At 43.6% G+C, this 17,553-nt stretch overlaps 1 protein-coding gene across 7 annotated transcripts in view; it reads left to right on the top strand.

The window, feature by feature from the left end:
- Positions 1-17,553, top strand: part of KLF12 (KLF transcription factor 12) — a 246,896-nt gene that overhangs the window by 18,489 nt on the left and 210,854 nt on the right. The gene's annotated exons all lie outside the window — the stretch shown is intronic.

The following is a 17,553-nucleotide window of genomic DNA, read 5'->3' on the forward strand; positions in this document are numbered from 1 at the left end:
AGAAGCAAGAGATGACACTAGTCACAGAAAAAGAGAAATATCAATTCAAGTGGAAAGTAAACAGCTCACTCTTATTGGAAGGACACGGACCTGTTGGAGCAAATCCAGATGAGTGCCATGAAGATGATCAGAGGGCTGGAGCACCTCCTATGAAGACAGGCTGAGAGAGTTGGGGTTGCTCAGCCTGGAGAAGAGCAGGCTCCAGGGAGACCTTATAGCAGCCTGCCAGTACCTAAAGGGGCCCTACAGGAAAACTGGAGAGGGACTTTTCACAAGGGCATGTAGCAGTAGGACAAGGGGGAATGGTTTTAAGCTAAAAAAAGGTAGACTTAGATTATCTATTAGGAAGAAATTCTTTACTTGTGAGGGTGGTGAGACACTAGAACAGGCTGCCCAGAGAAGCTGTGGCTGCCCCATCCTGGCAGTGCTCAAGGCTGGGCTGGATGGGGCTCTGAGCAACCTGGTCTGGTGGAAGGTGTCCCTGCCCGTGGCAGGGAGGTTGGAACCAGGTGATCTTAAGGTCCCTGCCAACCCAAACCATGCCATGATTCTATAATTCCACTTACTTTCAGCCTGTAATGTGTGTGAATCTCTGACTGTCAGCTGGTTCTCTGACTGGGCATGAGAGCTACAAGGTGTTAAAGCTTTGAGAACAGAGCATTTGAATTTTCTGTAGTCTGATGTGATGAAAGAATGTGTGAGCTGTTTCTGCTAGAGGGAAGATGGAGAATTCTGTCTTCAGCTCCATGACAAGATATTCTTCATGTTGATGCTGAAGTCATCATTGGAAGTGTTCAAGGTCAGGCTGGATGGGGCTTTTGAGCAAGCTGATCTAGTGAAAGATGTCCCACCATGGCAGGGAGGTTGGACTAGGTGGTCTTCAAAGGTTCCTTCCAACCCAGCCCCTTCTGTGATTCTAAATGAGAGAAGTTACTATGGAGGTAAGTTGGAGATGTCACCTTCTTTGAATCAGAATCGGTTCTTTTGTGTCTTCCAGCGTGTGTTTGTCACAAAGCTGTCATTGCCACAGGCTGCCTGGGGAGGTCAGAGCCAGTGGGCAAATGGCTTTCTCTGAGAGCTGATGGTGGAATTGGCAAGGCCCACAGAGTCCTCTTCACTGTCTTAAAGGAACTAATTATTCTGGACTTGTGTGTCAGATTTACTTGGCCTGGATTCAAATGTGCACCCTGAATGACTTGAAAATAAATTCACCAAACAGCAATATAACAGACTGGGCATATGTAAATGGCGACGTTACAGAAAGAATAGGAAATACTAAGTTCAATAGGGAAAGTTTCATGTGGCAAATGAAGTCTTGTACAAAAAGCCTGGTTTTAATGTCATCTTAAAAAAATAGTTAAAAAGCTGAGATACTGGCTGGCAATCCTATTCAGTTAACAAACTGCAGAAGTATGCCTGTGCAAAGTGAGAAATTGTTTGCTCGGCCAGCTTTTCTGAACTGAAACATTAAAGGTGTTGTGAAATACTATAGAATGTACAGATGAGCATATTGTCAAGAAACTCCCTTTGCAACAGGTGATGGTTGCACATAGAATGCGGCTGAGGTGGCCATATAAAAACGAGACTGAAGCTGGTTAAGAGCAGTTGGCCCCATTTCCAAGAAAGATGACTTCCCTGCATACATAAGAGCTTATACCAGACTCTAGGCTTGCTATAGGCAGTTTATACACTGCAGTTCACCTCACTTAGTCATAGGGACAGTCCCAAATTTAAGAATGTTGTGATTTGGGGGACAAGATTTAGGAATCTGGTCTTTATTGCATTATTGTAAATATTTCTCTGTGTGTGGTGGGGTGAGATGGAGGCGGGAATGGAGAGAAGGGAGGGGGAGCATCTGCTTCTTCCTAAACTAAAGTTGTTTGGTTTTTTTCTGAACTGAGTCAGCCATTGAACTGAAAGGAGGAAGAGTTAAGGAGAGAGCAAGTCCTTGGAAAGAGATGGACAAGCAAGAAAGGGGAGCTGCAGGAACCAATGGTGAACCAAAGGAGTGGCTTTTTGTGGGGGGCTAATGGGAGGTAGAGTGGGCCACGGTGTCTGGAGGCTTCCTAGTGAGTGAGAACTGGTTGGGTTCCCACTTGCCAACTGGTTATTCAGGAGAACAACGAATAATAACAGAGAAGATCCAAGGACAGCAAGGCTCAGGTGTATTCAGGTCATAACAGGGGATGAAGGAATAAAGTTGTGCTTCTTGGAAGAGTTAAACTGTTGCAGGCGCTGTGGTTGCAGTGACAGGGTACTGCCTGCCTTCTGTGCAGGGGGAATACTGAAAATACGCGTTGGTGGGTTTCATAACCACCATAACTGAAGAGCCTCTGCAGAGGTACACATGTGTTGCCTGGGTGTAAGAGCAGCTCTTTTCCCAGAGCTGTGCACCTGTGCAGCATCTGGCCCTTTTCTCCTGATTCTGTCTCCCTTCCTGTTTGGTAGCAGAAGTGGCTCTGTTCTTGGGGAAGTCTGGAGAGCACAGCTCGCTGAACCAGAGGTTCTTGGGTGCTGGAGTGGAGATGCCATACAAATAGACAAAAAATTGTGGCATGGGGGAAAAAAAAAAGTGCATTAATCTTGTATTTGCTGGTGTAAACAGTGAAGTTTCTCAGTATTTACACAGTAGATAGAGGAGGATCTATTAAAGGAAATAAACCACTGCATGTCAAAATCTAAAACAGCCACTGAGGGATTTTTTGGAAACAACTGTACTTTAGAAAAGTGAAGTCCTTTAATTTGCAAGCAGCAGGGACATTGCGTAGCGGCGTTTCACTCTCGATACAAGTGGATACCCACTTCTGTCACTAGCAGCTTTTTGCATGGGGAGCGTGTTAGTTCAGTTAGTGTGTCCTGAATGTCACTGTAGCTAAACTGAAGTTATTCCTTCATAGTTTCATCATACTGTTTGGATTTGTAATAGTGAAAAATTCTGTAGTTTGTAGATGCACTGGGGGCTTTGTTTGCTGACTTCTTTTCTTAGCTACTTAAAGCTAACTTTTCCTCAGGGTTTTAAAGACTTTATGCTTGGTTAGGGTGTAGCATAGATGGTTGTACACGTACAAGTTGCTGACTTGCATGGTTTATCATTGTGTCTGGGCTTCAGGTTAAAATAGTTGATTTTTTTTCTTCTTTTGACATACTTAAAAATGTAAGCAGAGGTTGCTTCATCTTCAGTGCAGCAGGTAAATAGAGGCCTCCATTCACATCTGTAACTGCGTTGTCTTAAAAAATGCAGGTAATGCCAAAGGATTGAAATAACAGGCTCTGGTGCATTGTCTGCATTCATTTCTCTGTGTAAAGCGAATAGGTAACTTAAATTGGAAGAAAAAAAATCCTGCAAAACTGAAAATATAGGAATTCGGCATTGTTCATTCTGCCCAAGTATAATATGTAGAAGAAACTGTTGATTCAAGCTTACACTTGCATTCTTTATAACATACTAGGAGTTCCTTCTGCCTGGTTGCCAGCTTTTCCCTCTTAATTAGTCTCTGTGTGTATAATTTCGTTCTCCTTTTTTTGTGGCCTTGTTATGCTGTCCTTGTTTGGATTTTGAAATCTAACCAGGTAATTGAGTAACAGCCTTCTCCAAATTCACTTAACAGTGACTGAATTCTCCTGTAGCCCCTCTTTCCCGTCTCTGGTACAAATTAACAATGCAATAGCCTGCAGAGAAAGATAAAAGACTGGGGAGCACAGGAGTGTAGATGAGGGCTTTCCTTTCGCGTCTCTGGTATGGGTTGTCTGTATGAATCTGGGAAATGGTCTTAGCATTCATTCTTCACTTATTCAATTATTGATGATAATACTTGAGGGAGAAGAGCGTTCTGGTAAAGGTACTAAAACTAGAGGTTATATTAGATTGGCTTGAGACAGTCTGGGTGTTTTCTAGAGGTGTAGAGTTTTTTCAGCTCATTTATTGAAATAGTAAAGTTACCCTGTGGGTAAATTTTCAGGCTATCTGAAACTGCGTACCAGAAATGTGTGTCTGTTTTTTAAACAGTTCAGCCACTGGTGTTAGTTTTCATATGGAGACATTGAAAAATGGCGTGCATATATTTGTAAATAAACATAGGATAGTTAGAAGAAGCAGTATTTATAGATGGCTATCCTTAAAAGTAAGTAACTGGAGACAATTATTACCTTTTTACATCCGGGAGTGAACTGAGGGGCAACCAAAGAAATTTCTAGCTTTGCATCCTTTGCCGCTTTGCGCACCAGGCATTAAAGCTTGGTTTAATGTCAGTGCCAAGGAGGTAGTAGTTATGTTTTTTCAAAAAGTGCTCCCTTCATTACCATTTATACAAACTGTGAGTGGTATAAGATGCACCTCACATCATGTCACTTCAAAGAATTATGGATTTTATGTGGATAATGGTTTCAAACAGATGAAAATGTGATTCAGGTTTTAACTCTTGCACATTGTAGCATAGTAGTGGCAAGGAGCTGAAATCTTGGAGAGGCTAACTTTGGGGACTATGTGATTTCTGTCAGTGATTCTACTAGAATGAAATGAGGAAGAACAATTTTGATCTTTCTCTCCAGTTACCAAATATATTGAACACTTACCATATTAGTGCATCAGTACTCTGTTAAACTAAAATTAGAAAAAATAGCTTTAAAACTTTACTGTCTTTATACTGAATTGTAGCAGAGTTATAGTGGATCCAAGTGGATTATTGCTGTTCAGTAAGTCTTTCAGAAAGTGTATGACTACTTCAATCAACTTGTTCACCGAGATCTTTCTTCCAGGTTTGTTGTAATTAAATTGGTACCGAAGCACACTTCAATTTTGTTAATAGTAGTGCCTGATCAGAAGGCCGTGGAGAATAACACAGAGTACATGGGTGCTCCCTTCGAAGAGAAGCCGAGCTCCTCATTTGGGTCTATCCAAAGACTCGGTGACTGTAAATTGTTTAATCTGCTTGGAGAGCACAAAAGCTATTCAATTATGTTAATCAGCAGTATTCAGTCATCAGAGTTGAGCTGTGCTTTTCTTGTTCTGATGGAGAATATTGTCCATAAATACATCATAAATGTTTAATTTTCAAATAACTTTTGTTTTATTTGTATGAACCGTGGTCGTAGGTCAGGATCCCCTCATGATAGGTGGTCCACAATCAAACTTCTAAGAGTCTTAAGGGTAAGACAGCTGGCAGTAGTTGGACACAAGCAGACTAACAGGGGAACACACAGGAGAGCACTGCAGGGGAGGAGTGTGTGTGTGTGTGTGGGATACTTACCACAAATGAAAACAAACAAACAAATAAAACCCCAAGCAAGTCAAAACAAGTGGAAAAACAACCAAAGTCTTGGCACATCAGCATTGTGGAAAAGGAAGTTTAAGGGGGACAAATTCTTTTAAGTGACTACAAAATGCACTGTACTGTGTGTGAGTGTGTGTATATAAAATACATATAGAACAGGTATTTTAATATACTTTTATATATATAAATACAGTCATTTTATATATATATTTATATATATAAAAAGAAATTTCAGTGTGTGTCACCCGTCCTTCATTTGATTATTTCTGTGCTGTACAGGGACTGCCTTGGTCTTTCCTAGGTGTTTATGTCATTTCAGTACAAGTGGTGCTTGCACACAAATGAGCCCGTAGTGGTGATGGTTCACCACTCTCTCTGGTTCTTTGCTCTTCTTGACCAACCCTTGTTTCTTCTTTATACTCAGAAAGCAGCTCCTTGCATCAAATCTACCTGAGATGTATCAAGATAACTTTATCCTTATCTTTAAAAACCCTTTACAACACTTTACTGTTGTGTGGTTTGTTTTTTTTTTCTTTTCCCCTCACGTTTTGTCTTTGTTCGTTATGGTCATTTGTTTTCCTCATATTCCACCTTACTCATTAGTATCCAGCCAAAGGGATACCTGCATATAAAGCTGTCATCTTTGGTTAAACTTTTTATTTCTCAAGGAGATAACTTTTTCCCTTATTGCGTGATGACTATCTTCTGGTCTCTGTGTCTCTCTACTATGCCATTCTTGCTAGACTTTGAGGCCTCCTGGGTACAGACTTTATCTGGAGTTTGGCTTAATGATGGGTACTCAACCCCACCCCTCCTTTCCCCCAACCTGCTAACCAGCCCATCAGTAAAGGTTATAAAAGATTTAAGATTGCTTCGAGGCTGGGTGAGGGAGATAGGAGGCACTGAGGTAAGGACTTAGCTCCCCAGGTTCACTCACTGCCGGGAGCACATCAGCTCCACCGGTGGGCAGCTTCTGTGCGTACAGCACACTTCTCATGCTGGTGCTGTAGCCTCTGTGTTGATGAGGGGGGGATACCTGGAGGCAGGATTGGTCCTGCTGGGTTTGCAACCCTGTGGGCAGGAGGGGAGTTTTTTGGTGGTCTCTGTTGAGCAGAGGAGAGGGCTCCCAGCAGTGAGAGTGGGAGAAGCAAAAAGTGATGCTGTCTGATCAGCATCTGACCTTTAAAAAAAAAAAGGGGGGGGGGGGAAATGATGATGTTAACAGTTTAATGGCAGCTGAGAGGTTCTTGCAGAAGTCTGGTAAGTTTATGACATTGTTGATAATAACATGCAAATCCTCATGTTTAACAAATCTTTAGTATGCTATCAGGTGACATTAGCAACTGACATGGTGCTTAACTCTTATGCCACAGCACGTATAGCTGAACAAGAAAGGTAAAAAGTAGGTTTCTTCAAGTCACATTTTTGGCTGAAAATGCCATCAAAGAAGTTAAATGTTTTTGGTTTTTTTTTTTTTTGGTTTTTTTTTTGTGGTGTGTTGGTGTGTTGTGGTTGTTTTTTTTTTTTGTATGCGTTACTGCATGTGTAAGGTATCCTCAGGCAAGACTGACTTGCCCAGGACTGGTTCCACGTCTGAGATGTTTTCTGTGATGTGCTGTAATGGCTTTGTCCCTGTGGTTCCATGGTGCTGCGTTTTGTGCTGGAGCTCTGGCATCCTGCGAGGTGGCCTCTGCATGGCCATGCTTCAAAGCTTGCTTCTTCCCACCTTGATTCATGTGGCAGCTGGGGCGCTGAAACTGAATCCCACTATGTTGGAAGTAAACAAGAAATCAGTTGTGGACTGTTTTTAGAGAAAACATTGTGGACAGAATTTCCTCAAGGAACCCTGAACAGGATTTGGTACTTCTGTCTGTCTTTGGGGGAGGGAGCAGGCGGGAGAGAGGAGGCAGCACTGGTTGCTGGAGGATTTGTATGCATTTCAAGGATCACTTGTATTTTCACAAATGGTAACTGATGGCTTTGTTTTTCAGATGCATGGTTTGAAAATGGGGCAAACAAATTCCTAAAATTGCTTAGATAGTTTCAGAAGTAGAGTTTGTTCTGGAGTTGGTGGTGGGTCTGCTACATCTCTGATTTTTCACTTCCATTTTTCTGTGCCCTTCACTTGTCTTGTATGTGTGTGTAACTTCAGTAGGAAATTAGAAACTTGGAAAAGTTCAAAGTCGAAATTTTTCCAGAACATGACCTCCACTGTTTCAGGCATAAGCAGGCTCTGGCAGATAGATATCTTACTTGGCAATTATGTCTGCTGAGCGTTAACAAATGGAGCAAGGTACTAAAGAGCTTTTAATGCTTGCTTTGAACAAGTTGATAAAACGTGGTGGAAAGAAGCCAGAGGAGATGAATTGAGTGCGGTTTGTTAAAGTTACTGCAGCAAATCGCAGTAGTTTGAGTGTTGCCCATCAGCCTCGTTATCCTGTTTTACTCAAAAGTAACCCTGCTGCACTGCAGAGAAGTGGAAATACTTTTGAGTCCTACAATACGTATTTCTCCTTTACCTTCCTGTATGCAGTGTACACCAGTCCTTAACATCGTGTTACACTGAGCTTTTGGCAGCATTCACCGAAGGCTTCATGTTGTCAGTGGGGATCAGTCGGAGCCAAGTCCCCCGTGCAGATCGCAGGAAGGTGTGCTGGTGGTGGCAGATGTCCCTCACCGTGCTCTGTACATGTAAACATCAGAAAAGAAGTTATGCCAAGTGCACTTTGCCAGGAAACTCAAACTTCTTTGTTTTTTACTTAATTTTGGCTTGAAGAACAAGGCTTAGATGTAAATACCGGAGATTGTTCCACTAGCAGTCCTTGACCTGTGTCTGCATTCCCCTCTCTGTCCCTAGAGGAATTGAAGTCCTAAGTATTTTGTGCAAATGATGGTTTCTCTAGGTTGTTCTCGTCCAAGTGCCAAAGTAGTTCTGTCACCTTGCAGGCTGTGGGAGTGAAAGTCGTTTCCCCTACGTTCAGTCACTGCAGTTAGGCATCTTGTTTAGCCTAGTTGCCTAGATGCCTTCTATCAGCAGTGGTAGACAGAAAGATCTCCAGAGGATGTTTCCTCATGCTAGATAAAGAAATGGATCTTAAAGAGGATAAATTGCTGTTTGCAGGTGGTTGTCTTTTTCCTTAACTACAGAGGGAGCCTTGGACTGCTAGCTTTAGTTAAAAGTGTTTAGATAGATAACATTAGGTGAGCTGAAATTCACCCTTAGTTTATAGCACAAGTTGAGTAGTTGAGGTAGCCTTTTTTCTGCATTATCCTCCTCAAACAAGAGGTTAATGCAGGAAGTGTTGAATAAAATACACTAGAAAAATGCTATAGTTGTGGTACATGATGTATCCCCACAGCAAGGTCCGAGTAAAGGACCTTTTTTCCTGAAAACTCAGTCTGCCTAATATGCAATGTATGGTTGTCAAATCTGTCAAGGACTGTAGCATGGGAACATGTGTGTGTAAATCGTCTCTTTACACCCTTTTCTTTCCTTGCTCTGAGTTCCTGTCCATCTGTTTCATGATTTAGTGGAGTTATTCAGTGAAATACTTGCTTTTTTCTTTCTCTTTTCTCTGAATTTCTTCCCCATTCCTTCTGATCCATCTCTTTCTAAATCAGGTTTATTCCTTCATGTTTTCCTTTCACCCACCTGTAAGTGTACTCAGTCTTGACTGGAAAAGGGGCGTGAAATGGTCGTCTTCCTCTCCTCCCTCTGAAGAGTTTATCTGGCAAGTTCATGAATTTCCTTTATTCCCAAGAGCAGCTCATAAAGGATAGATTTCTTCTCCCAAGTGCAGTGAATGTGAAGAGATTGCCAGAGCATTGTTCTTTTAAATAGCTTATTTTTCTTTGTGAATGGACCCTTCCCCCTGGCTATTTTTAGAGCACTGATTAAGTGATAATTTAAATTTGTGTTCAGGCTTCCCTGAAGTACCCAGTAAGGTAATCCGGTACCCGTTGATTGGTGGGTTTGGTATTCTGGGCAGAGCACCAGCAAGCTCACGCGTTGAAGATCAGATGAAAAATGTAACAAGTTTTTCTTGGAGACTGCAGGAAAGCCCTAGCCCATCTCTTTTTCATGTCGCCAGTTTTTAGCTGGGCTGTTTCAGGTGGGAAGAAGATAGATCTCTGTGCTGAAGTGATCGGATCAGTATGTGTGGTTCACATGCAACTTCTGTGAGACAACACATCGGGTATCCAGAAGCAGGGCTGTGCTGGCACAAGGGATTTTGGGCGATCCGAGCAGACAGCTGTAGGAGGAGGCAAGCCAACAGGCTCTGCTGAGGCTGACATTGCTGGACGCCCTCACACAGAGTGCTATGTCGGCGCTGGAGAAATAAGACTTCTGGAGATCCATTGTCATTTCCCCCCAGCTCCTCCAAGGCACAAGCTAAGTGTTTTGTGCTTCTCAAAGCACATGGAGATTTTGGTATGTAGGCTTGGTGAGGTTGGCCAGCCTGACTTGCTGCCTCCCTGAGGAACTCCTTTCCCCCTTCATTTGTTGCAGCTGCATTGCTTTCCAGCTGCTGCATCTCTCTTCTCTGCCTGCGAAAGGCTTGTAAACCTTCCCACTGACTTCTCTCCTTAGCTAGAATGTTGATACATCTCCAGCAGAGTCTCTGTGCCCTCAGCAGAAGTGTTACTTTCTGTGGCTAGTAGTTTAGCATTCAGTGGCGCAGTTGCAGTGTCAGCCTGGGGTTGTAACACTGGCGTCGTTTGTGCCACTGAGCCATTTCAGTGGGCTGTGGGCATAACTGGTGTGAACTGACTCCTTGGTGGGCAGTTCCCAGCACTTTTGCAGTATTTAATTGCTGGTATCCCCAGGTGTGTGTTCTTTTAGTAACAGTTTCTAGGTGATATACAAAGCTTGCTTCACCTTAGTCCTGCAGTGATCCTGTACTGCTGTGACAGCCCATGTGGCTGGAGACACCTGAGCAGTTCTGTCGTGTTCTGGGCTGTGGTCATCCTGATCCTGGGTGGCACTCATCTGCAAATAACCTACCAAATGAATTGCAGCTGAAATTTCCACCTATGCTGTTGGGCTTTGGGATTAGTTTCTTTTGCAGCACAAAACTCTCAGAAGTATTCACAGAAAAGGTACAAACTGTGAAAGTATCCACAGAAGTCAGATAGCTGTAGTCAGTAGAAGACTGCACTCACAGGGTAGCCCTAAAGGATTAGGTTGGGTTTAATTGTTTTGTTAGAAGTAGAAATACCTCCTTAAGAACCCTTTCTTGTGAAGGTTTACCTGTAGGCACAGGTTGAGGTGGCTGTACCGTTCAGTCGGGTTAGTCTCTTTGCTGTGTGCAGGCCAGACACTTTAAAACAGTAAAAAAAGATTTCTTTCCACAAGTTCTTCCAGGTATGTTTGGGTTGTACTGAGTCTGAGGGCTCCATCTGCTTTTCGTTCATGTGTTGGGCCATCTCCAATCTGCAGTTCTGTACTTGAGAATCTTCCTATTGCTTTTGTGGTGATCTACCTACTGAGTTTTCCTTGTCACGTGGCAATCTGCTTCATTTGGTTTGTTTTTGTTGGAGATCTGCAGATGGCTCATCTAGGGTAGAAAAGTCCCCTTTCTTGTGGCTCTCACCAGCCAACAGCAGCAGGCTTGGACGATGGCCCAGATCCCAGCTGGTCAGGCCCTGATGTGGCCAGCTTCCATGTATGGGGCACCCCACTAATCTTCTGCAAACAGATGGCTTCTACCAATGTTTCAGCTCAGTGCTGGTAGACCCCAACCCTTGGCCATGTCTTACAGTGGTCACTAGCTCTGTCATGGTTACATGTAGTCCTTCAGCGGTCAACAGGATGTCAAAACCAATTTTTGCTACTGTGGGAGCCAGGACCTCTGAGCTGCTTATAGTGAAGTTACTGGATCAATATGCCCAGTCTGTGTAACAAAACAAGAGGAAGAAAATGCTGTCCACAGTTGTCTTAGTCCTGCTTGCTTTATAAGAATAGTTTAAGGGTCCCTCTTGGTGGGAAGGAGTATGAAGGCTTACGCAGCCATGAGATAAATGACCAGGACACCCTGCCATGCTGCTGTGATGATGACTTTCTGGCATGAATGTCACAGCTGCTCTTCAGACCAGTTCCATGTCCAGTTCCTTCCTGCTTCCTGGCCTTTTGGGATGGATCTAGGACTCACTGGGCTTCTTGGTCTTCTGGTGTTACTCCTCAGTCCTTCACCCTGAGGAGCTCCTGCTTTCTCTTATAGTCCTCTCCCAAATGCCTTGATTCCCTTTAAAAGGAGGTTTTTGAAGGCCAAAGTGTGAAAAACTTGAAATACTGTGTTAACCAAATACAGGATGCAGGCAGAAAGCATCCACCCAGATGAGTTATGCTCCATTTCAGTGGCGGCAGGAAAGCTTCATATACTAAACACCCAAAGATCAGGCATGAGATGAGAATTAGTTACGGGATTGGCAGTTAGTGATGGCATCGGACTCTAGGCCTGTCCAAGTCCAGTAAGTGTGCTCAGTTTCCTTTCCTTAATAAAATTGCTGTCTCCATGTGACATGTTGGATTTTGATCTGCCACCTGTATGTACCAAATATCTTTAAAAAGAGCAAAGCACAACCCACAGAAGTATTTGGAGCTGATGCTCTTCTCTTTTTCTTCCTTTTTCTGTACATCACCGTTCCTCCTTTTAGTGTAATTCCCCCCTTTTCTTCACAGGGCTCTTCCTTTGCAACTTCAGACCATCAATGGTAGAAAAGTAGGCTATGCTTCCACATCATGACAGCCCACAGACCCTCAGTATCGTCGTCTCAGGGAATGTGCCAGGAGCACACTACCCCTGAGATGCTGCTAGTAGACGTCCGTTTGGGAAGAAGCGGGTTGGTCCTCTTACGACCTTCTAGAAGTGCTCTTCAGAAGTGATCTTTTGTGTATGACCTCTGTACTAAGCATTTACAAGCTGTTGTACCAGCAGTTACAGGGAGGGCCATCAGAAATAAGCACTTTTATCTATTCAGACCACCCATGTCTTTATTTCTGGATATAAATAAATAATGAGTTAAAATTTCTGAAAGTGTCTTAGTCATTTTGACTTTGAATGAGAAATAGGCTTCGAAACCTAGCACCTTTTTGCAACAGCTCTGAAGCATCTGAAGGATCTCCTGGCCCCTCCCAGTACCGATGGGGACCCCGTCCCATTCCAAACTGTATCCCCTGGACCACTCGCAGTAGAGACTAGTCCCCGTCCCACTACAAACTGGATCCCCTTGGCCCCGTTGTAGTACAAACTGGGAGCTGTAGCTGAACACCCCTGAGCCTGAGGATGGCAGGGAGTGTGCTGGTGTTTGGTTTAGTGGTAGGCAGCCCTGCAAAGAGCGGGGAGTTGGACTTGATGATCCCTTATGGGTCCCTTCCAATTTGAGATCGTCTATGATGCTGTGGAGAGATGATTTGGAAAATGACCTACATGGTAGTAGGATGGTTAATTTAGGTTTCTCGCATAAACTCAGTTCAAACCTTTTTGCCCTATGAAACCTCCTCTTGTATTGGCACTTCTGGCTGCCTGGTGACCACACATGGGCCTCAGTTGCAATCTTATGTGAGTGACTCGGTGTCCTTGGTAATCTGATCCTGGGAAGGTGTGGACTGGTCCTGGGCCAAAAAAGCATGTTGACTGTGCCATGTGATCTGTAAACGCGATTGCAGGTTGCTGCTCCTCTGTGGCTTGGTGTGCACAAGTGGGGTGCTGCAGTCCCCTGAACCACAGCTCTGCAGGCTTGGGCGGTTGGGGTAGGAAGGGGGATGTGGCTGTGACAGCATTGCCTCTGCACAAAGCCTGGAAAGCTGGGCTCTGAAGTTGTGATGCATTGCAGGCATTTGCACTCTGTGCTGATTTGTGTGTTGAGATGTAAAGCATCGATTGTAATGTGATTTGTGGTCTTGCTTTGGAGCAAAGCTTACAGACAGATGTTCTTATGAAGAGCTTGCTGGTATACATTTAAGTTTATTTAAGAAAGTTTATTTAACTTCAGTCATCTACTTGAGTATTTTATACTGTTTAGCTGAATCTCCATCTCCTCCAACTCCTAGGTGCATCACAGGTGGTCAGGGGTGATTCCATTCTTGCAGGCTTGTCTTTAACCATCCTGTTGGATTTTGGTGTGCCCCGTAGCAATTTACATCTGTCTTGCTAGTCTGCCTCTCCAGAGTCTCCCTGTGTTATGGCAGAACAGCAGCAGTGTGAAATTTAGTCTTTAGTCTTGTCCGTTTTGGGGCTGACCCCAGGTTTTCTAGACAGGAACACTTTTGCTCTGAAGTGGTGTGAGATACAACAGCAACACTGGGAGCATTTCTGTAGCTCATTGCTACACTCTATGCTTGCTTGTGTTTGGAAGGGTTTTTCTGCAGTCATGACTTCCAGGTTTTCTTTTTCCTCATAGGGAAGATTAGGTTCTGTAGAACCAGATGACACCCATGAAGGTTTCCTACTCACCAGGTGTGGGCAGATGTGTAGATTTTTCAGTATTTGTGTTCAAAAGAGAATTTTTTCTTTCTGCTCCCCCCCCCCCCACCCCCCGGCCCTGTCAAAATGAAAGTGAACATTCAGGCTTAACCAGGAGGAAATAGTAAACCCACCTTTTTCTACCCAGGACCAGACTGCTGCTTCTGCCAGCTGGCCTCTTTGAGAGAGACAGCGAAGTTGTCAAGCCCATCTATTTTCATCTCCTGACACAAGTGCACTGAAGCAGCTGGAGGTGCAGGCACACAGCAAGCAAGGAAGAGAGGGAGGGTTTTATTTTTCTTCCTTTGCTCCCCCAGCAGCAGCAATTTTTTCTTGCTGATTGACAGCATCACCTTTTCAACCCTGTTGAGGTTTTGGTAGATGAAGGGCTCTGGAGGGACTGGAAACATCTCAGCTAGAAGTGTTGAAGGGGCACCTCAACATTTATCGTCCGAAGGAGCTGGTCTCAGCCTCACATGTGCATGGCTCTGTGTCAGGCAGCAGCCGTTGTTGAACTGACCAGGTCACCATGGGTAGGTGAAATGGTGACCATCAGGGGCTGCAGGCAGCATCCTTGATTTAAACAACAACATGGAATTTTTTTGACCAAGTAAAGGTCAGAAATACCAAAGCTGCTATTAGCTGACTCAGTCCTGCAAGAGATGATCAAAAAAGTGGTACTACTAGAAGTAGGACACACATAATTTATAATTTATCAGCATAAAGGAAAACACATTCAGTACCCTGCTGTGCAATAAATGTATCTGCTACAGGATCGCCAAGGAGTGATAAGGTGCTCTGCTTGTTTTTTTAATTCATCTCTCTCTTTTCACCTGGTTGAGAAGAAAGGTCCTTTTTGTTATTATTATCACTTAATCAAAAGCTTTATCTCATGTGCTTGTACCTGCAGGGTTGGAAGAGTGAACGATGCATAGGACCCTGCCTTGAGGATTACATATTTGCCACCACAGCATATTTAAAGGTGTAGCATGAACTTCATGTTGTGGGCAATTTGTGAAAACTGTTATTTCTGAAACATGAAAATACTAACTGTACGCAGCCTGAAGGAGCAGCCTGGCAGCCTCGGCTGGCTTCAGGAAGGGTCTGGCTGTTCAGGAGGTAAGCACAGAAGTGCTATCTCATTGCAACGTGTAGTTAATGGAACTAGACAGAGCTGTGTCATGACTGCATTCGGGGGTCACGATGGTGAAGGATGCCATGATTTGACCTGATGTAGCAGGGGAGCCGTGGCAGGAAGCTGCCATATTTATAAGAAGCAGGGTAACCACAATGGCCAGCAGCCCTGAAAGATTCCACTGTGGGTTGCGTTATGAATAGCCGGCACGGCTGCTGAAAACTTGGGTTAAAGAAAATTTAAATTCCAGTGGGAGATGCTGTGTGAAGGAGACATGAGTTCTGTCTCCAAATAAGAATAAAAATTTCTGGTTCTGTGTTTGTCACAACTGTTTTAAGGCAGAAATGCTTCAAAGATAAAACAATTCCAAAACACCAATGAATATTTTTTTAATATGAAATTGATATTGGGGAGAAGTGGGGAAAGAGGAAAGTCACGGTCATTTTGGTTTGTTTCAGTAGAAATAGAGAGAATGGGCTCCTTGCAGTCTGCTGCTCGTTTTATAGGGTTAAAAGAACTCTCTTATCAGTGGTTTTGTTCTGTTGCAAGTGGTTTTGTTTTTGTTTTAAAATGCTTTCTGAAAATGATAGGCTGCATTAGCCTGATTCTGTTGAAATAGTCCCGTCTTAATCATTTGGATGCCACGCAAATACATCTTACTTGCAGCCTGATCTGGAATTTAGGTCAAAACTGGTAAAGAACCTCCAAGTTCTGCAGTAATTTTTATTTTGTACAGGATATGTATTTTTCTGTGTAATTAAAGAGAAATTAATGGAAGTTACACACCTCAGTCAAGGTCGAATCTACCCTAGTGTGATGTGCCTTCTCCAGTGTAGGTAGATGATATTTATGCATAAAGCATCAGAAGTGAAGTTTCCAGTCCCGGTAATGCTAACGAGTGAGGCATATGGGCCAGGATTTTTGGCTGTTGTGTTATTGTGAAGCAAAGTGTCAGTCAGTTTTGCCTTCTAAACATCATTTATGTGAAAATGGTTTAAGTTGCCAAAGATAAATTAAGAATTTTCAGCCAGGCTTTTTCCCTGCTAATCTGTTTCTACTGTGATGGAGGCGTGGATTTTGCTTTTATATTATTCCTCATAAGAGGTGGTATTAATCAACTTTGAAAAGAAGTTTTGTTTTCTTTTTGGCTTTTCATTCTGCAGCCTATTAATCTCTTTACTCTTTCTAGTCTTGGGTATCTTTTTCTGGTGCTTTACTATGAATGTTTAAAAGGATACTGAACCTTTGTGGTACCAGGCTCAGTCCTGCTTGTTTCTTCCATGTAAGGACCGACTTCTATGAGATCTCTGCGATTTTGTAGCTCTGAGCTGGGCTTGCCTTGATCCTTGCAGGGCCAAGTACCTGGCTGCCAAAGCTCTGTGCCTTGTGCTGATTCTGCTTTGCCTGTGGCATTGCTCCTTGCTCTCCTCGCCCCTCCCGGGGAGTCAGAAAGAGCAGCCTGTCCCTGCTGCCCTTTGCTAACCTGCCATGGCCTCAGCTGATGGATTGCATAAGTGCTGTGCATGAAATCAGTGCAGAAAGGAAAGCACCGGGGGCGGGGGGGAGCGCAGGGTAAATTGCTGCACGTTTATAGTTTAGTTCTCACTTGCTGCTTGTTGGCATCCTGTGTCGCAGGGAAATCTGATGAAACTTCACAGACAGTTAATTCTGAACTTGACTGGTGTTATCTGCTTCCTCAGAGGTCAGGAAAGTGCAGAGCTGAGCTTGTTTTGGTCACCACTAGGGTTGAATTACAAGCATGGCATGTGGGTTGGGCAGGTGATGAACTCTCCAGCTGGGGCAGGAGGAACAAAGAGCTCAAAAATCTGGCTGGTCTGCACCTCATCTTGTAACTGAGTAACTAGATTAGCTCCTTTTTATATCATACCTTGCTCTTGTGCAGCATTTACACCTAATGTGGAGTTACGGGTGGTCTAGATTCATGTTGACTTGGTTAAACGTAGCAGTTGCTTTCATAAAATGTCTTGGTGGGTTATGGAGATGATGATGGCAGTCCCCAAGTCTTGTGGTGTCTTTGTAAGGAACATGGGATTGCCTTACATGCGTGTTTTATGTGTTGTTGTGGCATTTTGGGTAATAAATCTCTCGGGATCAACATGTTTAAGAACCCCTTCCTTTTCTGCTTTTATACCTGTGCTGTTGTGATGAGGGAAGTTACTTGAGCTGGAGTTCTTGCTATGTTAAAAGACAGTTATTGGCAACGTGTTTTCCATGGGGAGCTTTGGACTTTCTGAATTTGCCCAGACCTCTGTTTACTGTAGAAAACAGCACAACCCCCTTGTACCTAGTCCTCCTATGAACAAAGGAGATCACTGAGCATTGTAATTTGTGTGCTAAGAAATTAATTTCGCAGCTGGATTGGTTTTTGTCTTTTGACGAGTTCAGTGAACAGTTCCTAGTTGCTGCCTTGTATCTGTAAATTTACCGGACAGGGGAAGTGCTTGATTGTGAAATTCTGATATTTCAGAGCAATGCAAATGTGTAGGGGGCTGTGATACCATTAAATCTATTACAACAAATGTGTGTATGGAAGAATTAAAGTTCAGAGTGCCTTTTGCATTGACACCCACGCCTCCTGAAAGCCACAAGAGTCTTTTAGGTTTCCTGATTATGTGCTTCCCAGCCTTAAAGACAATCTTTAAGAGAGCAATAGCACAAGTAA

This window comes from Falco peregrinus, chromosome 4, assembly GCF_023634155.1.
Source record: "Falco peregrinus isolate bFalPer1 chromosome 4, bFalPer1.pri, whole genome shotgun sequence".
In the NCBI taxonomy this organism is placed as follows: Eukaryota; Metazoa; Chordata; class Aves; order Falconiformes; family Falconidae; genus Falco; species Falco peregrinus.